The sequence below is a fragment of the Podarcis gaigeae genome (genome assembly GCF_964106915.1).
Source record: "Podarcis gaigeae genome assembly, chromosome: 2".
NCBI classification, from domain to species: Eukaryota; Metazoa; Chordata; class Lepidosauria; order Squamata; family Lacertidae; genus Podarcis; species Podarcis gaigeae.
In genome coordinates, this window is record NC_139679.1 from 6812069 (window position 1) to 6826193 (window position 14125).

At 40.4% G+C, this 14125-nt stretch overlaps 1 protein-coding gene across 1 annotated transcript in view; it reads left to right on the forward strand.

Moving 5' to 3' along the window:
* The window catches only part of LOC310840203 (retinol dehydrogenase 7-like), a 486845-nt gene that overhangs the window by 330943 nt on the left and 141777 nt on the right, over positions 1 to 14125 (forward strand). The gene's annotated exons all lie outside the window — the stretch shown is intronic.

A 14125-nucleotide genomic window follows, 5' to 3' on the forward strand; every position in this document is an offset into this window, starting at 1 on the left:
GAATAGGACACAGACTTACACCTTGATGCCAATTAGGGTTGTTCCGATGTAAGACTCATTGAGCCCAAGGGGCCTCACTCCTAAAGAAGTATGGAAAAGATTGAAATACTTATTGTGGAGGACATCAAATGATGGCCAGGCTGACAATACAATTTATGTTGCTGTCATTTGCAGTGTTAGCATGTTGTTGTTGTTGTTTAGTCGTTTAGTCGTGTTCCCCTGGACCAGAGCACTCTTCGTGACCCCCTGGACCAGAGCATGCCACACACTTCTGTCCTCCACTGCCTCCCAGAGTTTTGGTCAAACTCACATGTGCTGTGGCATGAATCACATAGTGGAGGCCTGGTCTGTGTTTTGAGCTGGTACACACATTATAAAGGTTTCCATGTGGAGCAACTGCCATGCAGAGGCTGATGGCCTCCCTGTGGTGGTCCCGTCATGGAAAGGTTTTCTCATTTAGTCACTTCTTAATAATTAAATTTTTCACTCAGCTGTAATCCTAAAATCCCTGGGTAGGTTGTTGTTTAGTTGTTTAGTTGCACATAGGATGCAGCTGTCTGCCCCTGTTGTTGTTTAGTCATTTAGTCATGTCCGACTCTTCATGACCCCATGGACCAGAGCACGCCAGGCACTCCTGTCTTCCACTGTCTCCCGCAGCTTGGTCAAACTCATGCTGGTAGCTTTGAGAACACTGTCCAAGCATCTCGTCGTCTGTCGTCCCCCTCTCCTTGTACCCTCCATCTTTCCCAAAATCAGGGTCTTTTCCAGGGAGTCTTCTCTTCTCATGAGGTGGCCAAAGTATCGGAGCCTCAGCATCAGGATCTGTCCTTCCAGGGAGCACTCAGGGCTGATTTCCTTAAGAATGGATATGTTTGATCTTCTTGCAGTCCATGGGACCATTATGGTGCAGTCCAGCACCATAATTCAAAAGCAAGGAGACAAACAAGATCGGCTAGAGGAAAAAGGCAAACAACTTTGACTTTACTTTCCCAGCCGCGCAGATCATCGGTCCCTGATGTTTTGGAATTGAAGGAAAGTGTGCAGTTGCTGGGAGAAGAGATGGCAGCAGGTGGAACTGCATCAGTATTAGACAAATACTTGAAAAATTGGAAGGCCTAGATAAAAAGGTGGACGAACAAACGATAAAGATTGACCAGACTAGAGATTGTGTCAATAAGTTAACAGAACAAGTTGCGTCAAACGCTCAAGCAATCAGTAATTTATCTGAATCCACTGTAGAAAATCGGAAGCTGGCAGAGGAAGCCATTCAGAAAACTGAAGCACTGGAGCAGGAGGTGAGACCTCTGCATAAGCAGGTCGGGGAACAACAAGCCTACCTGTCTATGATTGAACTTCGGGCACGGGAAAATAACTTGAAACTGAGGTTTATACCAGAACTTGAACATGAGCAAGGGAATCTAACTGACTATCTAACAAAGGAATTTTCCAAGTGGTGGAATTTGGAGGAGGAAAAGGACTTTAAAATTGTGACTGCTTTTAGGCTTGGAAAACTCACAAGGAAAGATAAACCCAGAGACTGTTTGATCACTTTAAGATCCAAGGAGGAAAGGGACAAAATATTAGGACTACACTAAGGAAAGTCACTTGAAATTTTGGACAAAAGAGCAGAGGTGTACAAGGACATTCCTAAACAACTTTTGGATCTTAGATCCACTTACCTTGAACTAGTTAAGTTGTTGAGGAGCAACTTAATTATCCTTAGGTGGGAATTCCCACAAGGATTATCTTTTACGTTTAGGGGGAAGAAGGTGAAAATTAAAACAGCTGAAGACAGAGACAAATTTTTGAATACCTACGGAGAGGACCTTCAGAAAGGGATTGAAAGACCCTCAGGGGCTGGACCACAGTCAGCACCTACACCTACACCGGCGGGGTCTGTAGACCAGGATAAAAAGATACCACCACCAGAACAATAACAGATTTGACCAGGATGTCTCTGCAACTTCTAAGTTGGAACATAAATGGCGCCAACATCCCGGAGAAAAGGAGAAGGATATTTCATATTTTGAAAAAAGAACAATTGGACGTTATTTGTTTGCAAGAAACACACGTGACTAGGCTACATAGAAAAGTGTTAATAAATAAAAGACTTGGCCAAGAATTTATCTCTTCGGATCGAGTAAAGAAAAGAGGCGTGGTGATATATGCAAAAGAGAGCCTGTCACCAAAATTTTTATTCAAGGATGAACATGGACGAATTCTGGCAATTGAGATTCAGACCCAAGGCGAAAAGTTTTTATTATTAGGAATTTATGCGCCAAATGAGGGAAAATCGGAATTTTATAAGAAGCTGCATGAGATCATGATGGACTATCTGAACTATGATAACATCATCATGATGGGAGATATGAATGGAGTGGTATCAACCAACATGGACAAGTCATACAGTCAAAACGTGACAAAAGACGGCAGACTACCGAAAACATTCTTTGAAATGACTGACAATTTGGACTTGATTGACATCTGGAGAACAAAGAACCCCCTAGGAAGAGAAGGAACATTTTTTTCCGAAGCCCAACTGACATGGACAAGAATCAACCAAATCTGGACAACTAGAGGCCTGGCGCCCAAGATAAAAAAAGTGGAAATCTGCCCAAAAACCTGCTCCGACCATAATGCTGTTAAGATGGACATGAGATTAATTCCAACCGGCTCCTTTAGATGGAGGATGAATGACAACTTGTTTAGAGATCAGGAGATTATCAAAAAGACCCAAAAAGTTTTGAAAGACTATTTTGAGATAAATTTGAACACTACGGTGGAAAAAAGAATTGTCTGGGACGCAAGTAAGGCGGTGATGAGAGGGTTTCTGATACAACAGAACACAATTAAGAAAAAAATACAGAATGACAAGAAAGATAAGATTCTGGAGAAAATTAAAGAAGGTGAGAAGAAGTTAAGATCGAGACCGAAATCAAAGGAGATTCTAAGAGAAATTAAACATTATCAAGCACAATATTCAAAATTGATAAATCAAGAAGTGGAATGGAAAATTAAATTAATGAAACAAAGATCCTTTGAATCGGCAAATAAATGTGGAAAGCTGCTAGCATGGCAGCTGAAAAAGAGACAAAAATTAAATACAGTAACAAACTTGGAAATTGAGGGAAGAAATATTCAGAACCCGGTGGAAATTAGAAAGTGTTTCCAGAGATACTTCAAACAACTATATACACAGGGGCCGCAAAATGAATCAGAGATAGAACAGTTTTTAAAGAAGAATGGTTTACCAAAGTTGTCTCTCAAGAACAGAACAATCCTGAATTACAAAATAACACAATTAGAAATTGAGGAGGCCATTCAGAACATGCAATTGGTCAAGTCTCCAGGGCCAGATGGGCTTACCTCCAAATATTATAAGACATTGAAAGACTATTTGATGCATCCATTAATGGAGGTTTGCAATGAAATTATGGAGGGGAAGAAGGCACCGGAGTCGTGGAAAGAAGCTTTCATCACATTGATACCCAAATTAGAATCTGAAAATACGCAACTTAGGAATTACCGCCCCATCTCCCTTTTAAATGTGGATTACAAAATATTTGCAGATATTTTAGCAAGAAGATTTTAAAAAGTTCTTAATGAAGTAATCCATAAGGACCAAGCAGGCTTTCTCCCAGGTAGACATTTGTTTGCTAACACAAGGAACATTATTGACATTTTGGAACTTTTGCAAACAAACATAAATACAAAAGCTGTGTTAATTTTCATAGATGCGGAGAAGGCCTTTGACAACATCTCTTGGAAGTTTATGAAGAAAAATTTGGAGGGAATGGGAGTGGGGCGGGGGTTTCACAATGGGATAGAGGCAATTTATTCAGAGCAAAAAGCAAAATTGATAGTTAACAATGTGGTGACAGAAGAGTTTAGAATTGAGAAAGGAACAAGACAAGGTTGCCCTATATCCCCTTTGTTATTTATATCGGTCCTGGAAGTGCTCTTGAATATGATTAGAGGAGACAGGTTGGTGGAAGGTATTCAGGTCGGAGCGAAACAATATAAACTGAAAGCATTTGCAGATGACCTAGTTTTGACCCTACAGGAGCCAGAGCCTAGCACTAAAAGGGTATTGCAACTGATTCATGAGTTTGGTCGAGTGGCGGGATTTAAACTTAACAAGCAAAAAACTAAGGTTTTGGAAAAAAACTTGACTCCTTTAGAGTCAGAAAGGTTTCAGAAAGAGACAGAATTGAATGTGGTTAAAAAAGTAAGATACCTAAGGGTAAACATAACAGCGAAGAACAGAAATCTATTTAAAGATAATTATGAAAAATGTTGGTCTGAAATTAAAAGAGATCTAGATGTATGGTCAAGATTGAAACTTTCCTTGTCAGGATGTATTGCTGTTATCAAGATGAATGTATTGCCAAAAATGTTGTTTTTGTTTCAAACTTTGCAAATAGTGGATAAAATGGAGTGTTTTGGGAGGTGGCAGCGAGATATTTCTAAATTTGTCTGGCAGGGCAAAAAGCCCAGAATCAAATTTAAGATATTAACTGATGCCAAAGAAAGAGGGGGATTTGCCCTGCCAGACCTAAAGTTGTATTATGAATCAGCAGCTTTCTGCTGGTTGAAAGATTGGCTACTTCTTGAAAACACGTATGTTTTAGATTTGGAAGGATTCAATAATGCTTTTGGTTGGCATGCATATCTGTGGTATGACAGGGTCAAAATACACAAGGCTTTCAAGAATCATGTTGTTAGAAAAGCATTGTTTAATGTCTGGTCAAAATATAAGGACATATTGGAAAACAAGACCCCAAGGTGGTTATCTCCAATGGAGGCTAAGGCCCCGAAAAGACTCAATATGGAGGCCAAATGGCCGAAATATTGGGAAATAATAGAAAAAGATGGAGACAATTGGAGGCTGCAGAGTATGGAGAAACTAAAGGGGAAAGTGCGAGATTGGTTACATTATGCTCAGATCAGAGAAGTTTTTAAGCTAGATAAAAAATTAGGATTCCAGGTGGAAAAATCAAAATTAGAAACAGAACTGTTAGAACCCAGCTCTAAGATACTTTCAAGAATGTATAACTTGCTGTTAAAATGGAATACACAGGATGAAAGGTCAAATCAGCTATGATAAAATGGGCACAGGACATTGGGTACAACATCATGTTTGCTGACTGGGAAAAGTTATGGACCACAGGTTTGAGATTTACGGCATGTAATGCCTTGAAAGAAAATATTATGAAAATGATATATAGGTGGTACATGACTCCAGTCAAGCTTGCAAAGATATATCATGTGTCTGACAATAAATGTTGGAAGTGTAAAGAAGCTGAAGGAACATTCTTTCACCTCTGGTGGACTTGCCCCAGAGTGAAGGCTTTCTGGGAAATGATATATAATGAGCTGAAAAAGGTATTTAAGTATACCTTCCCTAAGAAACCAGAGGCCTTTCTTTTGGGCATTGTCGGCCAGAGTGTGCAAAAGAAGGATCGAACCTTTTTTATGTATGCTACAACAGCAGCAAGGATACTCATCGCTAAAGGCTGGAAAACTCAAGATTTGCCCACACTGGAAGAGTGGCAGATGCAACTGATGGACTATATGGAACTGGCTGAGATGACTGGCAGAATCCGAGACCTAGGAGAAGAACTGGTGGAGGAGAATTGGAAGAAATTTAAGGACTATTTACAAAAACATTGCAAATTGTATGAATGTTAAGAAAGATGTAAGATTTATATTAACATGGCTCCAATAAATTAGTAATAAGGAATATAAATTTGAATGTAATTGAAAGAAAGGATAAATTTTGGATTAACAATATTTTATAATTAAGCTCTAATAAGAGAGTGGCTAAATTTTAAAATTTGAGACCTTAATACTGGAAAACTTTAATATATAAATTAAAATAAGTTAATAATTTGCTGTTAAAATTTTTGAGTTTAGAAAGCAGGAACAAGAGGTGTGAGGAAGTCCAAGGAAGTGTATGAAATGTGGATACTGGAAAATGTTATGTTATTATGTGTTCTTTATTGTTAAACAGAAACCTAATAAAAATTATTTAAAAAAACAAACAAAAGATGATAGATAGATAGATACAGTAGGTGATGATAGATAGATAGATAGATAGATAGATAGATAGATAGATAGATAGATAGATAATAGATAGATTGATAGATGATAGATGATAGATAGATAGATGATAGATAGATAGATAGATGATAGATAGATGATAGATAGATGATAGATAGATAGATAGATAGATAGATAGATAGATAGATGATAGATAAATAGATAGATGATAGATAAAATATTCTTTCCACTGGATAAATTTGGTGAAATGTTCTCCCCCTCCCCAGTTTCTCTGACCACAAGTAAGATGGAGAATGGCAAAAGGTCATGTGCTCAGAGCTCTAAGTGAAATATACAGGAAATGTGAGAGTCAGTAGATAACTGTTTTCTGACCTGATCATTGGACCTGATGGTGCAAATCAAGACAGTTTATATCAGGATCAAATAAACAGGTTGAATTCCTAAATGAATCCATTTGGATTAGATGCAGCGCATAATACATTCCAGGCTACCGCCATGACCTACATGCATGCTAAATTTTCTGTGTGAACCTTCTGGGAGAAAGAAGGCTGTGGCATGAAGACTTTTCCTGCAATCACCCACACCCACAAGAGGATTTGGACATCCTGCCTTTGAAGTAGAAGCCTGGTATATTAATTATAAGGTTTCATGATGTCCACAGTCATATATGCATGGTACTTGCCAATGATAACCCAAGATACCAGCTCCAGCTTGGTGTTCCAAACTGCTATAGTGAGAAGAAATTTCCTAAGACAGCCATGGAAATGTTCTTGTGGTCTTCTCCATTTCACACCTTTGTGTGAATCTCCAAGCTGCTGCCAGCCAGAAGTTCAAGATGTAGCCCAGTCAGAGATCCACAAGGCAGGAGACCATAGTAGCCAATCACTCCAAACTAAATCTGTCCCAAATTCACAGATGTGGATCCAAAGAGGGACGGTCAAATCAATCTATCTCCAGATGGATATCACTGTTGCATGTGTTTACTCGCAAATTTGTTCTGTTTCATTTCTGTATAAATTGGTGAATAAGAAAAAAAAGTATAAATGTATTTTTGCTCAAAATATGCATTTCTACAAAATGTATTTGGATACTATTTTCCCCACACAGGAACTGTACAAGTCAGCAGAGATGCTGTAGTGGTGGTTCCTGAGTCTGGATAATGGGGCTATTGCTTGTTTGGATGGGACCACACTCCTGTTGAAGGAGCAGGTCCATAGAGGCAGGGTGTGCTACTACTGGATCCATCTCTGTCGCTAGTGCCCCAAGGGACCTCAGTGGTTAGGATTGCCTTTTCCCAGCTTTGGTCCATGTGCTGGTGACCTCCAGATTGGAGTGATAATGACCTGGAAGCTGCAGAAGAAGAAGAAGAAGAAGAGTTTGGATTTGATATCCCGCCTTTCACTCCCCTTCAGGAGTCTCAAAGCGGCTAACAACCTCCTTTCCCTTCCTCCCCCACAACAAACACTCTGTGAGGTGAGTGGGGCTGAGAGACTTCACAGAAGTGTGACTGGCCCAAGGTCACCCAGCAGCTGCATGTGGAGGAGCGGAGACACGAACCCGGTTCCCCCAGATTATGTGACTGCCGCTCTTAACCACCACACCACACTGGCTCTCAAAAGTGCAAAAGCTAGTGCAAAAGTGCAGTGGCTCGACTGCTCCTTAGGGAAGAATATCGCCATCATATTATGCCAGAAAGAATGGCATTGGCTGCCCATCAGCTAACTGCCTAATTCCAAGCTGCTTGTACAGGTGAACAAAGCCATATATAGCTCAGGACCAGGAAACTTAAAACAGTGTATTATATATACGCAACTGATTGCTGAGTTCTGCAGGAGAAGACATCCTGCAGATATCATCTTTCTTTGGTCCCTATTACAGGTCCCAAACTGTGTCCCAAATTCAATTCTGTTTCTGGAAACAGGTGAATGCCCACTCTCCACCAAAGCATGGTGGGCTGCCTTGAGATACTGGCTCAAGATCTCAGTATTTGGCCTGGGGAAGGGATTATTAGTACATTTAACCAATGAGAAGTTTGTCAGCCCATGGCTGAAAACTATGGCCAGAAAAGCCACCTCGATTGGACTGCCATCATCCCTCTTATATCATCTGGGTTATGACACTTCCCTTGAATCCCTGAGGCAAAGGCTTTGGGACATCTCACATAGCAACTTGCGATCCCAATCATATGTAATTTGTAGCCCGGTAGCAGCTGGAATCCAATACACGTATGACTTTCAGATATCCTCATACCTTACGAATTTGTCTGTACCTATCTATTGGCGTTTATTTACCAAAGCCAGACCAAATGTATTTCAAAATGGTAGACTGAGAGGCATCCCCTATCAGAATAGACTTTGTTTATGTTCCCAGGACATCGATTGTATGAAGCATATCCTATTGCAATGTGGGCAATATGAGCAAGCAAGGGATCAACTGATCAAACCCTTACTGGCAAATTTGCTGGGAAAATCCGAAACCTCCCATATAAAATATCTTTTGAAAGACAGGTCAAATGATATTCCGCTGGCCTTGGCAAAGTTTCTTTCAGAGGTTATAAGAAACAAAGATCATTATGCCCTAGATAAAACAAAAAGACTGCCTTGGTTTCTTCCATCTGTCTGTCTGGTCGTTTTAACTGTACCTAATTTTGAAATTGTTTTACATTTTATGGGTCTTTGGACCGCAATAAAATATTGATTGATTGATATCATCTTTATAAGGAGGTACCGTATTTTTCGCTCTATAACATGCACCCGACCATAACACACACGTAGTTTTTAGAGGAGGAAAATCCGTAGGCATGCCACCCGTAGGCATTTCCGCCATAACACGCACAGACATTTCCCCTTACTTTCTAGGAGGAAAAAAGTGAGTGTTATGGTGCAAAAAATACGGTACATTCTGCAAGATGCCAGAATTGGGCCTTTAGTGTGGTGGTACCTACCTTCTAAAACTCCCCCTCTTTATATATTATTCAGACACAGGATATTCTTTTTGGTGTATGTTGAAGAGTTGCCTCTTTCAACAAACCTTCTAAGTGCAGCTTTTTTTAAAAAAGAAGATCCCAATTGGTATCTGTATAACATCTAAAACTGTGTAATCTGCACATTAGGAGCTGCAGGATCAGCTCAGTTCCCACCAGAGTTCACAAGAATTGATTTTTCAAGCACTCCTTGAAGGGGGCAACTTTCCATGCAAAATGAGCACTATAGCTTTGCACATTTAAGAAGTGTAATAACATTCCCTTCTCCACATGCAGTTTTTTTTTAAAATGATGCAAAGGTGGTAATGATTCGAGGAAGAAGGGGGAAGTTGGTACCCTCTCAGGAATCTGCTGCCTTTATTCATAGCTTCACGGTGTTCCATTGTTGGTACAGCCCTGCATGTAGGGACTTGTGCTCCCACAATTAAAGCCCAACCCAATGCCTGGGAAGTAGGGCAGGCTTGCCATATATGGCTGCTGTAAGTTAGCATGGGCCTCTGTGGATGCTGTCTGGGCTGGAGGCTCATATATGATGGCTAGCGGGACCTGCTTAAGGTGTTACGCAAAGGAGACCCAGTGCGTTCCCATCAGAATCATCATACAGTGGACCCTCCAGATAAGAACTTAATTTGTTCCAGGGGTCCGTTCACACCTGAAAATTACATAAATAGAGGCGCACTTCTGCGCACGTGCACAGCGTGTTTAAGCGCTTCTGCGCATGTGCGTGTAGCAATACACTTCTGGGTTTGCCATGGCTGTAACCTAAAGATTCTATATCCAGAGGGATATGTAAGTAGAGGTACGACTGTACTTTTTCATTCATTCATAAACTTTATTGCACTAGCCAAAGGCCATGGCATCGTTCACAGGGGGAACAAAAGGAAAAACAGCAATAACCATTAAAACATTTAAAAAACATTTAGAACTACCGGTGCAATAAACCACGGTCAAGTTGCCTAGAGATTATTTGTTGCATAAACTAGACTAGCAGGGAAATCTCAGATTAAATATGCCATCTTAAATGTCCAAATCCCCTTTGCAGTTGACTGCTATTTTCTCTAGCTCTTTTCTCCTGATCTTCTTAGCTGCCAACGCATATAATGCTACTTTATAAGTTACAAAGGGCTGTACTTCCTTTGCCTGGTACACTCAGGGCAGGGCAAAGGCAGGAGGTAGCAGGCGGGCCAACACTAGGGGGCCAAGGGGTCTTTGGTCCCCTCAATATCTGGAGGAAACGGGCCAGGGGCCCTGAATGTTTGAGGCCTCCTTTCAATGGCTGGCTATTGGCCTCCTACAGTCTCACATATGACACACGAAGTTCCAAGGTGCACTGTGCTTATCAACAGAGCCATGCCGGAGGGCTGGATCTTCAGCATGACCCTTTGAGGAGCCCAGCACACCAGTGCTGCTGTATGGTGTCACACATGTTTGATGTCATTCATGTGTGACATCATGCAAACCCTCAATGTTGGGTGCAACTTGGTGCCTCTGGGAGGTTGCCTAGCAGCTGAGTTTGTTTATTTAGCAAGAATTATATACCACTTGATTGAAACAAAACCTCCAAGCAGTTTACCAGAAATATTAAATTTATCAATAAAAACTTTCAAAACTATTAAAATCCAGAACCAGCAGGACTAGGCTTTTCAGAAAGACTGGGAAAAAATTATGCTATATTTGAAAGACAACTGTAAACTATTAACATCATTGGTAGGGTTATAAGAAGTTTTGTAAGGATAAAATTATCATTCATTACTAATTGTATTTAAGTAATTCTATAAGGATATAATTTAATAGGAATAAGAAATATAGGAAATTGCAGTATATGGAGATTAGATTTGAAAACCATCATTCGGGGAGGAGGGAAGTCACAGGCACATGGAGCCAATTGTTTTATTTTTGCAAAGTATGATGTTATGTAAGAAAATATCTGTAAAAACCAATAAAAATATTTTTTAAAAACCCAATCTAAATCAGCAGTAAACTAAAAAGGGATTAAAGCATGTCAACATCTATGTACCTAGATGGGCTTGTCTAAGCAAAAAAATGTTTTCGTAAAGTTTGGAAAGGTATAAATACAAATATAATACACTGGAATAAACTGAGACTCTCCATCATCTAAAATGATGATTGTAACTCAATTCCTTTTTTTGTTTGTTGTTTGTTTCAGATGCTGCCAGTTTGGATACCAATAGCTCATCTGAACAAATGGCATTAAAACAATTAATAAGTTTATATTTCAATTGGACTGATCACGTATTTAAGAAATCTTTATTATACCCAGGGCTTTTTTTCAGCCGGAACTTTCCAGTTCTGGCACCTCTCATTGCCATGATAAGAAGAGAACAAGGTAGGCATTTATGGAGAGTTCTGGTACATCTTTTTCCAGAAAAAATAGCACTGATTATACTTCCACCAATCAGGCAGCAGTTGGGGCATTCCAAACTTAAGTAGCTATTATGAAGGGAGCCAATTTAGCCATACGGTGGAATTGTTGTTATCTAATAAGAGAACCCACTGGTCAAAACTGGTGGATAAAGAAATCCATATTGTTCCTATAGGGGTATTAACATTAATAATAATAAAAAAGCTTTGCTCACTGAGTTGGCTTACTAATTCCTATACACACAAATCATTTAGAATATGGAAAAAATGGACATTTTATCATGCTTGGTGAACATGTAAAAAAAGGCAAAACATATTGAATACAAATACATGCATTGATATGGAGAATTTTGAAGACTAACTATCAACTGAAGCCAGAATTCTTCCTGCTGGAACTTATAGATAAAGAGTTTGAAAAGGACTATGGAACTTTGATTCAATATTTGATTATGACGGCGAGACTTTTAGATGCACGAAGATGGAAGGGCTCATCACTACCAACAATGGAAGAATGGCTATTAAAATTAACAAATTCAGCTGAGATGGAGAAACTGACATTTTTAATGAGAGAAAAGTCATTGTTAACATTTATTAAAGAGTAGAAACCTCTCATAGACTTTTTGCATGAAAAAGAAAACGAAATAATGACATTTCGATCTGAGGATGGAAGATAATGTTTGTTTATAAGAAGTGGCTTTTTAGGGTGTTATACTGGAGTGGTTGAAATGAATATTGTTTATATACAGTGGTCAGACGAAGAAACGAAAGTTCTTTAATTTCTGAATTTTATTTCTCTCTCTCTTTCTTTCTATTTACCTGCTTTTATTTCTCTCGTTTTTCTATGTTCTTATTGTACAGTGGTACCTCGGGTTAAGTACTTAATTCATTCTGGAGGTCCGTACTTAACCTGAAACTGTTCTTAACCTGAAGCACCACTTTAGCTAATGGGGCCTCCCACTGCTGCTGCGCGATTTCTGTTCTCATCTTGAAGCAAAGTTCTTAACCTGAAGCACTATTTCTGGGTTAGCGGAGTCTGTAACCTGAAGCATATGTAACCCAAGGTACCACTATATTTAGATTAATGTTTTAGTTATATATATATATACATATATTTAAAGGCTATTTAATATTAAGCCGATAAAATATAAAATATTTGAGGAGGCCTGGCCCACCCAAAGTTACTGGGCATTGCCATTCAAATGATCTTGTGATCAATTGTGTGGTACAGGGCCCCAATATTTTATTCAAGTTGGCACTCCTTCCTCTGGCCATACAAACAGAGTTCTATATGATGCATGTTCCCCCCAATGTCTCAGATGTGGTGGAAGATACTTATCTCCCCCGCCTCTTACTGTCAAATTAAGAGTCAATCGACAGCCTTATCAGATTGTTTGTGGAAGAGGGAGGGATGCTATCTTATCCTTAACTTCAGGAAACAAAATATATTGGCCCAGTCTTGAGCTTAGATTGATAAACAGTGCGTCCATGACACATTAGCTGATAGGACCAATGCCTAAGCCAATACCCCTCAATTCCTGTAATCAATAAAGTTGTGGCCTAATTTGACCCATTAACCTTAAACTCTGGTGTCTTGTGTCTTTGTTTCCCGGGGGGGGGGGGGACTTGCCACGCAAGAGAAGACTCCCTGGAAAAGACCCTGATGTTGGGAAAGATGGAGGGCACAAGGAGAAGGGGACGGCAGAGGACGAGATGGTTGGACAGTGTTCTCGAAGCTACCAGCATGAGTTTGACCAAACTGCAGGAGGCAGTGGAAGACAGGAGAACCTGGCGTGCTCTGGTCCATGTGGTCACGAAGAGTCGGACACGACTAAATGACAACAACAACACTAGTTCAACCAAGAGGTTACTAGAGCATAGTCAACAGAAGTTAGGCTGCCCCTGTCCAGATAAACTCTAATCTGATGGAAGGCACACTGGGCCACTGAGGCTACTTGAGCCTCAAGCGACAGGAATGGTTCCAGAAGTACCCATAGATATGTTCCTGCTCCTACACAGAGAGTGTTTCCCCACCCTGAGCAAACCACATCTTACCCACCCAGTCTAGGGAGCCACCTTGGGACTTGTGCCCCTTCTTAGCATCCCTTTTGAAAAAGCGCCCTGATGTTTTGCCTGACCTTGGCATCCCTCACCACCAGAAATGCTGTACGTCTCTTGGAGTCCAACATGTGCAGGCACGATCAGAAAGGAGTCTCTTCGTTTTAAGGCTTGATGTTATCAAGGCAACACAATTCTTCCTATCATGTTCAGTCCTGTATTATTAAATGGTGGGTTGGCCACTGCGCTGGCCTAGGATGAATGAAAATGCTTTGAGTTCACAAGGGAAAGAGACGGAGCAGGTGGAAGCCTCATTCCTGCCCATCTTGCTCGGCATCAGCTACCTTAGGTGTGGCTTCCTGCGCATTATCCTGGATGGCACCACAAGTTTTGGCCAACTCCGTAGCAATACAGGAGAAGGCTTCAGGATATAGAGTGATGAAAAGAGCTCCTTTGGTGCTTAGGGATTCTACAGAAGGTTCATTATGCCATTTCTCATTTTCTCCTTCTCTGGGTGGGGAACCATTTTCAGCCTGAGGATTTCATTCCCTTCTGGATAACCTTCTGAGGGCCTTATGCCAGTGGTGGGCGGGAGCAGAGGCAGAGAAATGAATGTAGGGTTGACCTTTGTGCAGTAGGCTA